Here is a 10,527-nt window from a genome sequence, read left to right as displayed (position 1 = left end):
GATTTGCTGCGATAAAGGCTCGTGAAGTTGTTTTTTTTTATTGTTAATCATTATTGAACTGCAGCATGGCAACGCGTGGAAACCCTTTGTGAGGTTAAAGAAAAAGAGAAAAAGAAAGATTGAGAAAATATTTCAAAGAGTTATAGCTAACATACATTCACTGGAGAGGTCTTTTTTCTTTACCAGTATATATTAATGTACAATATTTATTTACTTAACACACATATAAAGTGTTTTTAATATATTTCATATTATAATTATATCTTTTTAAATGTGTTTATTTTTTTTATTTTTTTGTCTTTGCTGTCTATCACAATTAAATCTGTTAAATCTGACTGAATCAACACTTCTTTGACTTTTTTTCTCCCCTTTTTAATCCCGACCTCTGTTCGCCTCTGGCTCTGTGGCCAGAGGTCCATCCCGGAGTTAATGACGATGATGTTTCTATCTTTCTCTATTAGAGGGAAGGGTAGTCCCAGCAGAAACGGTTAGAGGGCTTTTTGGCAGGTCAATAGACCAGTGATTGATGCGCGCCTGGAGACCTACGTGACCATTACGCGTAAAGCGTAATTGTATCAATTAACAAATGGATACATGCCCTTGTTTAACCAACGAGTAACAGAGTGAAAATATGCCTTAGAGGTGAAATCCAAAGAGCTGTTGTGGATAAAAAAAGACAGAGGAAACCCTGCTCTCCAGTCTAATTAAATATCCGTGGAAGGGGGCGACGAGAATTGCATTTTAATTGAATGATGCTCACTTGAAAGATGGGTAAGAAATGATGCTGCCTCACAGTGAATGAAACGAGAAATAATTTTAAGCCTTATTAGATCAGCAGCTCAAGCATCAGCAGCTCGCACGTAGTCACATAAACATAAACAAGCTACCCCCCTCCCCTTCCTGTGATGCTTAGCTGGGACAGCAAGGGGGTGGGGGTGGGGGGGGGGGGATATTTTCCCCCTATAAAAACAATATTTTTATTTACTGTGACAGAGATGAGGAGTCCCACCGAGTCACATGATCTGCCTGTTTCTGACTCTATGACTGTGTAAAGTTTCCCCTGTCACGACAGATACCTCGTGCCAAATCTGTCGGTGCCCTGCCCTTCATCTCTGATGTATGGCTCTTCTTACCTCAGAGACTTGTCTGCGATTATGGGCTTTCTCTCCGAGGGGCGCTAAAGAGCCGCGCGCAGGGGATGAAGATCTCTCATCGAGAGATTGTCCACAGAGATGCAGTGGACAGTGCCTCTGGTTATGGTCCAGACTTCAGAAAGAGCCTGCGAAATAAACTCTCTCTTACACACTAAGTCTTTGGTTCTACCAAGTGCTCATTTCTGCTGAAAAGCAACTATGAGCTACACACCTCAACATTAAGCTTTATTCCCCAAGTTACCAAACGGTATCCTCCTTTAAACTTTAAAGTTGTATTGAAAATAAAACAAGTCTTTTACTTCTTATCGACCAATTTATATGTTGTAATTTCCTCTTCTTTTATTTCACATCTCACTTTGGCTTGGCCAGGTTAAATCTGCACCCATATTTTTTTTTTTAAAGTTAAAGAAACCTGGCAATATTTTAATTGTATCTTCAAATGAAACGGGACTGTTGCCTGGATGAAAACATATATTATTGGGAGGTCAAACCTGAAATAGAGTAAGTGCAAACAAAGGGTTACAAAAAAAGAGACTGTAATATTTATGTGCGATCAAATATCTGAATGAGCAAAACAATGTCTCAAAAACAGTTTCTTCTCAAGGGACAGTAAAAACAGCCCAGTTTTCCGATATGTGAACATGTAATTTGAGATAATCCAGAGGGTTTTTAAGTTGTTTATGGAGTTTAAGAAGTAGTAGTATTTTGTCAACATTTAATCCTGTAGTTTATCTGAAAAGAGCCCAGAATTAAGCCAAACATAGTTTTAACCCGGTCAGGTCAAGCATCTGCAAGGGAATAACATGGAAGTAAACAAGAAGCACAGTTAACATTCTGAACATTTCATTAACTGTTGATTACAGGTACCAGAAAAGTCTATCTGAAGGCTGCAAACTTGCGTAAAACTTTATTTCATAGGAGAATGTGCATATAGAGAAGGTTGAAACAAACTAAATGTAATTGCATGCCTGTGGTCGATGCATATCTACAAGGGCATGCATGATGGCCAAGTGCATATGGACAGACTCATGCATAATGCATGTCCAGCAGTCAGCATAGATCTCCCAGAATCTGGCCCAAATGAGCACTAATTGTAGTGGCAGGCTGACCACAGTGCCCTTCCCTCTAAAATGTGTGACAACTCCACAGTGACACACTTTTTTCTTTGTGTTTTGTCTGGATTACTTAGTGATCACATTGCAACAAGGTTTTGTTTTTTTAGAAGCTAAATAGCTGACAATGGCAATTAGTGAGTCCTCTTTATCAGATGTTTTCTTTTTGTGAGTAGAATTGCTTTTGGCAAAGTCTGCCACCTTAGACATTTAAAAGGATTATTTAGTGTGAATGATAAAGAAACAATATTGTATCACAATAAACAACTTTTTTTAGCAGCAGGGTGATGTAGTAGTAATCCTTAAAGGGCTGGGCCCTGTCGAAATCCAAGTGTTTGATCACATGTACCAATGGCTTTAAATCAGATAGAGTTAATCAAATCTGGGCTGTGGTCAAAAAGTAAGAGAAAAGAAGGCTTCTTTTCTTGTCTCCTTGTTGATTTTAAAAGTGACATGGTGAAGCAAAAAGTTAAGATAATGTCTGTCTGATGCATGCTCAGAGATTATAGGTAGGACCATTGAACATTCCCTTTTGTTGTTTTGTTTTTTTCTTGAACTATCAAAGGATTGTACTCTGAAAAAAAGCAAAATGAAGTAGCATGGCCTACTTAGCCCTTCTGGCAAGGGGCCTCAGTATTTTGAATTGAAGAGTGACAACCCATTCTCTTTTGGCAGGTTGGTTTGTGAGGTCATGCAATTTCTCAAAAAAGAAAAGATTAGTTGCAAACTGTAGGGATCAATGAGAGAATTTGTTTCTGTTTGACAGCCTTTTATTTGTTATGCTGAGAATCTGACTGCTGCTTTACTCGTGATTTTTGTTTGTATCTATACTACTGTGTGAACTGGAATTATTCCTTTTATTTCTTCTTTTGTGGTCTTGTAGCTCTAAGATTTTCTATATTGTTTGGTTGAGAGTCTTCTCGATTCACTATTTCTGTGCCATACTGTACACTTTATGTGAAAAGTTCTACAAAAAAACAGTGATAAAAAGTTGACATACTGAAAAGAAAGCATGCACCTCAAGACAGAATCATTTCAAATGTTAAGCACCCTGCATTTCTGGATATCCATGATAAAGTAAAAAAAAAGAGTTAACTTAAAGCAGAGAAAAACAAACTCCAAAAGCTGGAAGTAGACAAACCAGTTGACCCATAACTGGTCATGTATTATAATATTTAACCACTGGCAGACAAAAGCATTCCCCCCTACAGTACATTCAGTCACGTTATTTGAAATAAGCAAGTCTAAATCTCCAGTATGTCTTGCTCTAACGGATCCCTGTGGTTACTAATGAGACTCAGTTATGCACGCATCCTCCATTAGAAGCATCACTGGGTGGAAAAAGAAAAAAAAAAAAAACCCTGGAAAGGTTAAGTCAACACTCAATAGCTCACAGCCCTATTCTCCTACTTAATACATTTCCTATGCTGACTTAATGAACCACACAAAGCCTTTCTGGTTTTTCATCAGATGGGGGGTGGCAGCAATAGAAGGGAAGGGGTGGGGGGCTTGTATGAAATGGTAATAAGTGCAGACAGACGTAGAGACAGAGGGAGAAGCCCGAGCTGAGCAGAGGATGAAGCTGCACCTACCCGGAGGTGTGTGATCTCATTAAAGCCAAATTGGTATATGCCAATAAATCCAAGGCACTTGTGATCTGGAGTTATTACACATGCACACATGCATTGCATGCACGCGAGTTCCTGCCCATGATGAGCATTATTAACACAGCAAAATTATCCAAAATGGAAAGAACAGTAATAAATATTGTAATGAGAAATAATGGTGGATATGGTCAGGGCTGTGATCGGTTTAAAACCAAAAACAAATATCTCCAGGGCTGTAGAATAAATACAGCACACGGAGGGAGTCATTAAAGCTTCTTTAAACAGAGGGAAAGGAAAGGGGTGAGTATGACATCATCACGTCTGTCTCAATGAATCAATCTGCTGCAGAGAAGAATTAGAAGATAACTGTGTGATGATTACAAGTTTGAGTGCTGTACGAGTTGGGCCACAGCGCTGCACTATTCTTTGATAAAAGATCGACAATGTGTTTTCCTTTTCAAAAGAACATAATCACACACATATCCACTGGCTTTTGTTTTCCACAACTGAAACGCAAATCTCCACTTTTATGGACAGGCATAATTGGTGTTTCCTTTATAACCTCGCCACTTTGATTGCTTGTAGTCTGATGTTTAACTCAAACAAACCCTAGGCATTTTGTGTTGGGAGGCACATATCCCAGAGGCCCCTGGGGCTCCTGGGAGAGAGAGAGAGAAACGGGGAAACAGACAGCGGGGAGAAAGAGAGGCATGTGTGTGTTGTTTGTGTGCGCTAGCCGGCTGGCAGAGTCCCCTTGAGGCTCTACTGTAAAGCTATCATCAGTGGTGGTGTCAGGGATTTGTAGCTTGTCACTGAGCGAGTGAGCGAGTGCTGGCAGTGACTCTGGGAAATAACTGCATACGAAGAGAAAGCCTGGCTCGCACAGCCTGTGTGAGTGAAGGTGTGTGCGAGAGATAGAGAGATGCAGAACAAGTGAGAGGAATGTGCGTCTATTTTCTCCCAGGGGTGTCTGGAGATGTGTGTGTGTGTGTTTGTGTGTGTGTTTTTTTGGACGGGTAGGTTGTGGGTCGATCATATGATGTGTGGATCCATGTGTGCGTCTTTCATCTTGGGGCCTAAGGCTCTTTGTCTATGTGTGTTCTTGCCGGCGAGTGGTGTGTGTACATGTCTATTCTGGGTGTGTCAGAGCTGCTGCGGTGGCTTTGCAGAGATCTGCGTCTCCTTGTGAATTAATGTTCAAATTTGGACCTGAATGTGATCAAATATGTATTTTCACTCCTCGGTAATGAGGAGTCTGTACCGGCTGCCCCCGTTTGTGGATGTGTGGTCTTTGCCGAGACGGATGCCGACTTCAAACCCAAGTTTCCCTCAAGGCTGAGGGCCAGCAGCAGCAGCTAAAACGCTGCTGTCGGGTAAATACATGTATCTGCAAAACAACAAGTTCCTCTGCGATGACGAATGGAGGGCCCGTTTGCTCATTGACAACCATGTATTTCTGAAATCGCTTTTTGGCGGTAGACCAGGTTTCAAGGGCCCAAGGGTCATGAAATTCACTCAGCTCATAAATGATCATGTCAGTGTTCAAACGGAGGAGAAAAAAAAAGAAAGAGGAGGAAAATTGCAGTTACATGGTTTCCATCTGACTGCAGCTGCTAAGTCCGCAGCAGCATTGTAGCCCTTCTCTAGGGCTCGCGGAGGCAGAAAGACAGTTCCTATTACTGTCAGTCCAATTACCAGCCACAGCACAGCCACTGCTGTCAACACCAGACAGGTCATGATATGTATCGGCATCTTTGCTCTCATGTAAAGCCAGATTTTCTAGGCAGAAGAACTTGTATTTTATCCCGCAAATCTTTGAGCTACAAGTCACTCCTTTTCAACATGTATATAATCTACGTGCATGAATTCGACATTAAAGGAGGGTCACGAGTCCAGTAGAGTAGGAAGTGATCAGAGAGCTTGCTCCATACAAGATGTGAAGGACACGCACAACAGTGTATGTAAAGGGATGCATACACATTTTTGTAAAGAACTGACTACCATCAACTGAATTCTGCAATATTCACCCAGAGGTTTTATGTGTCCTTGCGACAATCAACCACACATATACACATTTTCACTCAGAAGTGGCAAACCTGATGACAAGTGGTCTAAATATTGAAACACTCTCCGTTACAGAAGACATTGCTCTGCATCAAGCGTGTCTGCTGAGCTGCCTCTAGTGTTGCACTGCAGGGAGACGGAGAAGGCCCAGTCCCATCTGGTCCTGGTTCAGTCTGGTTTACTGCAAAGTGGTGCCAATACAAATAGCTGCGCTTGATGTTTGTTTGCATAAATTGTTTTGAAAGGCTTCACCAAGAGTTTTTTGGGTGGATTACGATGGGGAAGTTGGGGAGCCAGCCGTGGTGGAATAATCCTTGCTGAGCTGACAGTTAGATTTACTCTTCTTTAAGAACAGAAAAAAAAGAAGATTGTTTTGGATTTTTCTGCTCGGTTTCTGGCAGTTAGTTTGGACTGTGAACTTTTTCAGTAGGTCGTGCGTGTGTGAGCGTGCGTGTGCATAGAACATGGATGTATGATGATGGAGAAATCTCAGCTGCTCCCTCTCTTCCCTCTTAGCATAGCAGTGTCAATTTCAATAACAGCAATGTGGCGCTCAACACATGTTAAAAGTTCAGCTGTAAGTTCAGGAGGCCCAAAGAAATGAATGCAAAATGTCTCTCTTCCTAAAGGCCCCACATATCCACTTTGATACTGTGATTGTAGGTCAAGGTAAAGGAAGGGGAAAAGCAAAGTTGGGCTTGTATTACAATGATGAAAGAGAAAAATGAAAAAGTATATTCCATTACAGTGGGCTCATTTTTTTTGTTTAATTGTACACTCTGGTAAAATAGACATGGCGACCAATTGGTAGTCATCATCACTTAGCTTGTTTTTTGCTGCAGGTCAAAGAAAATTGGCCTGATTGATTTCATGTTCAGGTAAGTGTACTAGCTCAGCACTAACTAATACCAGACAGATTTTTTTTGTTGGTTGTATGGATACCCAGGCAGGCCCCTGAGTCTCAGCCAGAACCCCTGATAGGATGGAAATCACAATTCTACCAATGACAGTTCAATCGCTCCGGCCCTCTGTTCCTCATTTGCTGCTCAACCAGTGGAGGTCCCTCCATGGCCCACTCCCAAATAGATCCAGATGCATCCAGATCCAGGTTTTTTTTCCCTCTGCAACATTGGTCTTTGTCTTCAGCTCTTGTGCAGACACATTGTGTCAGACTGCAGAGCTAATACTGGAATCTTCATGTCTGTGGACAAAAACCTGACATGACTCTTTATCCTGAAACATTAATGGGACACACGCCCAGCAACCAGTGTTACAATATGTGGAGAGCTTATTCTCCTCATTAATTTCAAAAATTTAAATTGACAATAAAACAGCAACAAGGATTGTTATTTTTTGCCACCATTCTCCCGTGATACGACAATGTTACATCTACAAACATCTTCTTTGCATGTTTTAATCGTATAGTTGAATGAATAGAGAAATCTTTATTGGAAAGACAGAATCACGCTAAGACCATCCAGAATAAAGCAACATGATGTTATACTTTTCCATGAGCCACATCCTTTGACATGCTTATTTAATTTCCTTCTAATTCTACTTTTTATCTTTCATCCCAGCTCCATCGGCAGGTCTAAACAAAGAGTTTTTCATCACTTTTACCTTGGAAAACTGGTTAGGATCTCCTCTTTGAAAAAAAAAAGAATGGGGCTCCCACAATCCATCCAACTTAAAAGCAGATGTTACATGGTTGCCAACATCAAACAGTCCTGTTAACTGTAAAGAAGGTGAAATCATATATATTTGATTAGCCTTTTCACTGGTTAATGTAAACAAACTTCGCACATGGTTGCTGAGTGAACCTTGACCTCGGCCTCATGGTCGATGCAACATCAGATTACAAGGGAAAGAAACACATTTTTGTTTCAACTTTGCCTTGTTAAGGCTAATTTCTGATTTGCAGATTGTCAAGCTTACTTTGGCGAAAGCAAGATCCCTGGATCGGATCTCCACTAGGCCCCCTGCACTGGGGTAACAGGGTCTCCAAATAAGGGGGCAGTATCCTTGAATTATTGTGATTTTTTTTCTCTGCTATGTTCAAGATGTTTCCCATTTTGAGGTTGAGATGTTTTGAATGTGGACATGCCTTTGATACATCTCAAGGATATTTATTCTAAGAACGATAAGGGGTAAATTAAGAAGCGAAAAAATATATAGCTTAAAAAGGGGGAAGGGGGATGAGGTGGGGTGGAAATTCCTTTTTAAATATATGGTGAATGAGGGTCATTTAAGGAGTGTTGTGTTTACTTTGCTTGTGGGAAAACAAATTGACACAGGCGGCGTCTGAGAGGGCTGTAGAACAGCTCTTTGGTATGGAGCAAGGCTTAAATTCCAGGCAGCAAGTACAGCAGTGTCACCCCAAGGTGTTGAGAGTAAATATATGGTGTTACCTTTAGGCTAAATAGGGGGAAAAATACACAAGATTGAAGTGCACATCATTGCCAAAGTAGAGCAAGTGTTTTACCCACAGCAAAAACTACCACACATAATATAACTCATCATTTCTATTTTTTGTGCTTTTTGTTATTTAATGGTACGGTACGTATGGCACTAAAGCAAATACTTGTGCCCTCACAGAAAGTGAAAATGATCCTAAAAGCTCCCATTTTTACATTTCCTCCCACCTTTATGGGGTGTATTAAGATGATTTAAAATCCATATGCAGTTAGAAAACCATTTAAACGTACTGTAATAGCATTATACTTTAGTGTGAAAACATATTCCACTGTCTCTTTGTTTTGTCTGTCTGGTGACAGTGTATTGTATAGCTGTGTGTTTTCACTGCAGACTGTGTTGATGTGGGTGTAGTAGGTGCTTGACCTTTGCCAGTGAAAGAGAGATATCACTGTGCGCTGATCACCCTAATCTTTTCACTTATAGCTAGGGCTTTGCGGCTCACTTCTCTCTGCTTCATCTCGAGTTTCCTCATCACAAACTCCTGGAAGTCTCCTCACAGAGTACAATCTGGTTTCAGTAACACAGTTACACTGTCTTCTCTATGACTTTTTGATCCCTTTTTTTTTTCACTGACCTGCCCATCTGGTACCTTAGCTCCACCTGACCTATGATGTGTACGTTTGATTTTGGTAAGCACTGTAACATCCTCTTAAGCTCCAGAGGAAGTTCATATCTGTGAGATGAGCCTGACTGCATTTTTACATCAAGCTCTCTTTCTTTCTCTCTCACCACCAGTTCTCTGTGTTTGCCCTATCTCGACCTTTGCATTTAACCAGTCCAGGTGAAGTATAGATTTAGAGGTTTTTTTTTTACTTTGAAATACTGTATTAAAACCTTGAGAACAATTCTGTGGACATGCATTAGTGGAGAAATGTCAGAGTGGGGTTGCTACACACTGCTACAAAGGGAGTGCGTCAGAGCAGTTGGGGGTTCAGTATATTGCTCAAGGGAACTTCGGCAGTGCTTGGGAAGTGACCTGGCACCTCTCCAGCTACTAGAACAGCTTCTGTATATTTGAACCTGCAGCCAAGTCCCTACAAGTCCTTGGTGGTTTATCGAGTCATGTGTCTGTGTAAGCACTGTATTCTTCTTAAAGAGTTAGTTATCAAACATACAGTAAATTTGTTTCAGGTAGGTTACTACACACTGTATTATGTGTATGCATTGTCAGTATGAGCAAAATATTTTTGTAGTTCAACAAATAAATTAAATAAAAAGGAAATTATACTTTCTCCCTCATTTCTTTCATTTACTTTCTTATTGTTTCCAGAAAATCATTTCCTTGTCTATATAATTATTTGTTAGGTTTGATTGGTTTTTGAATTAACATATTGAACATTTTACAATAATACATGTTCTTCCAAGCATACACATTTTTTAAAAACGTTTCCTCCTGCATATTGTATTTATACTATGAACATATTGTATTTATACAAATGACACAGCTTTACAGCTGTAAAGCTTGTAAAATGATATTAAGTATATTTTCCAGTTCCCATTAGATAATTGCTAAAGGTATGCCTTTTGGGAAGAAAAGTTATATTGTAGTTTGAGTTATAATTGAACAACTATGAACTTCTCCTTACTGTTTTCTTTTATTTGTATTTCAAATCATTGGTAAAATTTCACAAGTGTACGCAAGTTGTGTCTTCACATTCTGCAGTGAGACAGCAGGGTCATCAGTGACAGATGAAGGAGCACTGAGGCTGAAGTCTTGTAGCCCCCAGTCCTCCCCCAGGGTGTGGGGTCCTTGCCAGGGGCTTATCACTTCAAACACATTGTCATTTCCTATGGTCTCTTCCCCATTCATCCTCCTCCTTGTCCTTTTTCCTCTCTCTTCTCTCCCAAGCACGTCCTCAAGCTGTCGGCACACTGTTTCTGAGGGTTTCCTTCAGGAAGGAGAGGTCCATGTTCCAACCACTGGCTGATAAAGGGAGCCCGATAAACCCCAAAACAAGTGCTACACTGCCAGATGACATGAAGCAGATGTCCTCCTGACCCCCTTTTCTTTGGGAAGTGAAACTTACTGAGACAAATACCAGGGGGGCTTGAATGTAGCAACACCATTCTCCTACAGAAATGGTGTGATGTGATCCTCCAGACTTTATGAGCTGC

The sequence above is a fragment of the Symphodus melops genome, assembly GCF_947650265.1.
Source record: "Symphodus melops genome assembly, chromosome: 3".
NCBI classification, from domain to species: domain Eukaryota; kingdom Metazoa; phylum Chordata; class Actinopteri; order Labriformes; family Labridae; genus Symphodus; species Symphodus melops.
Note: the sequence above shows the minus strand (reverse complement) of the source record.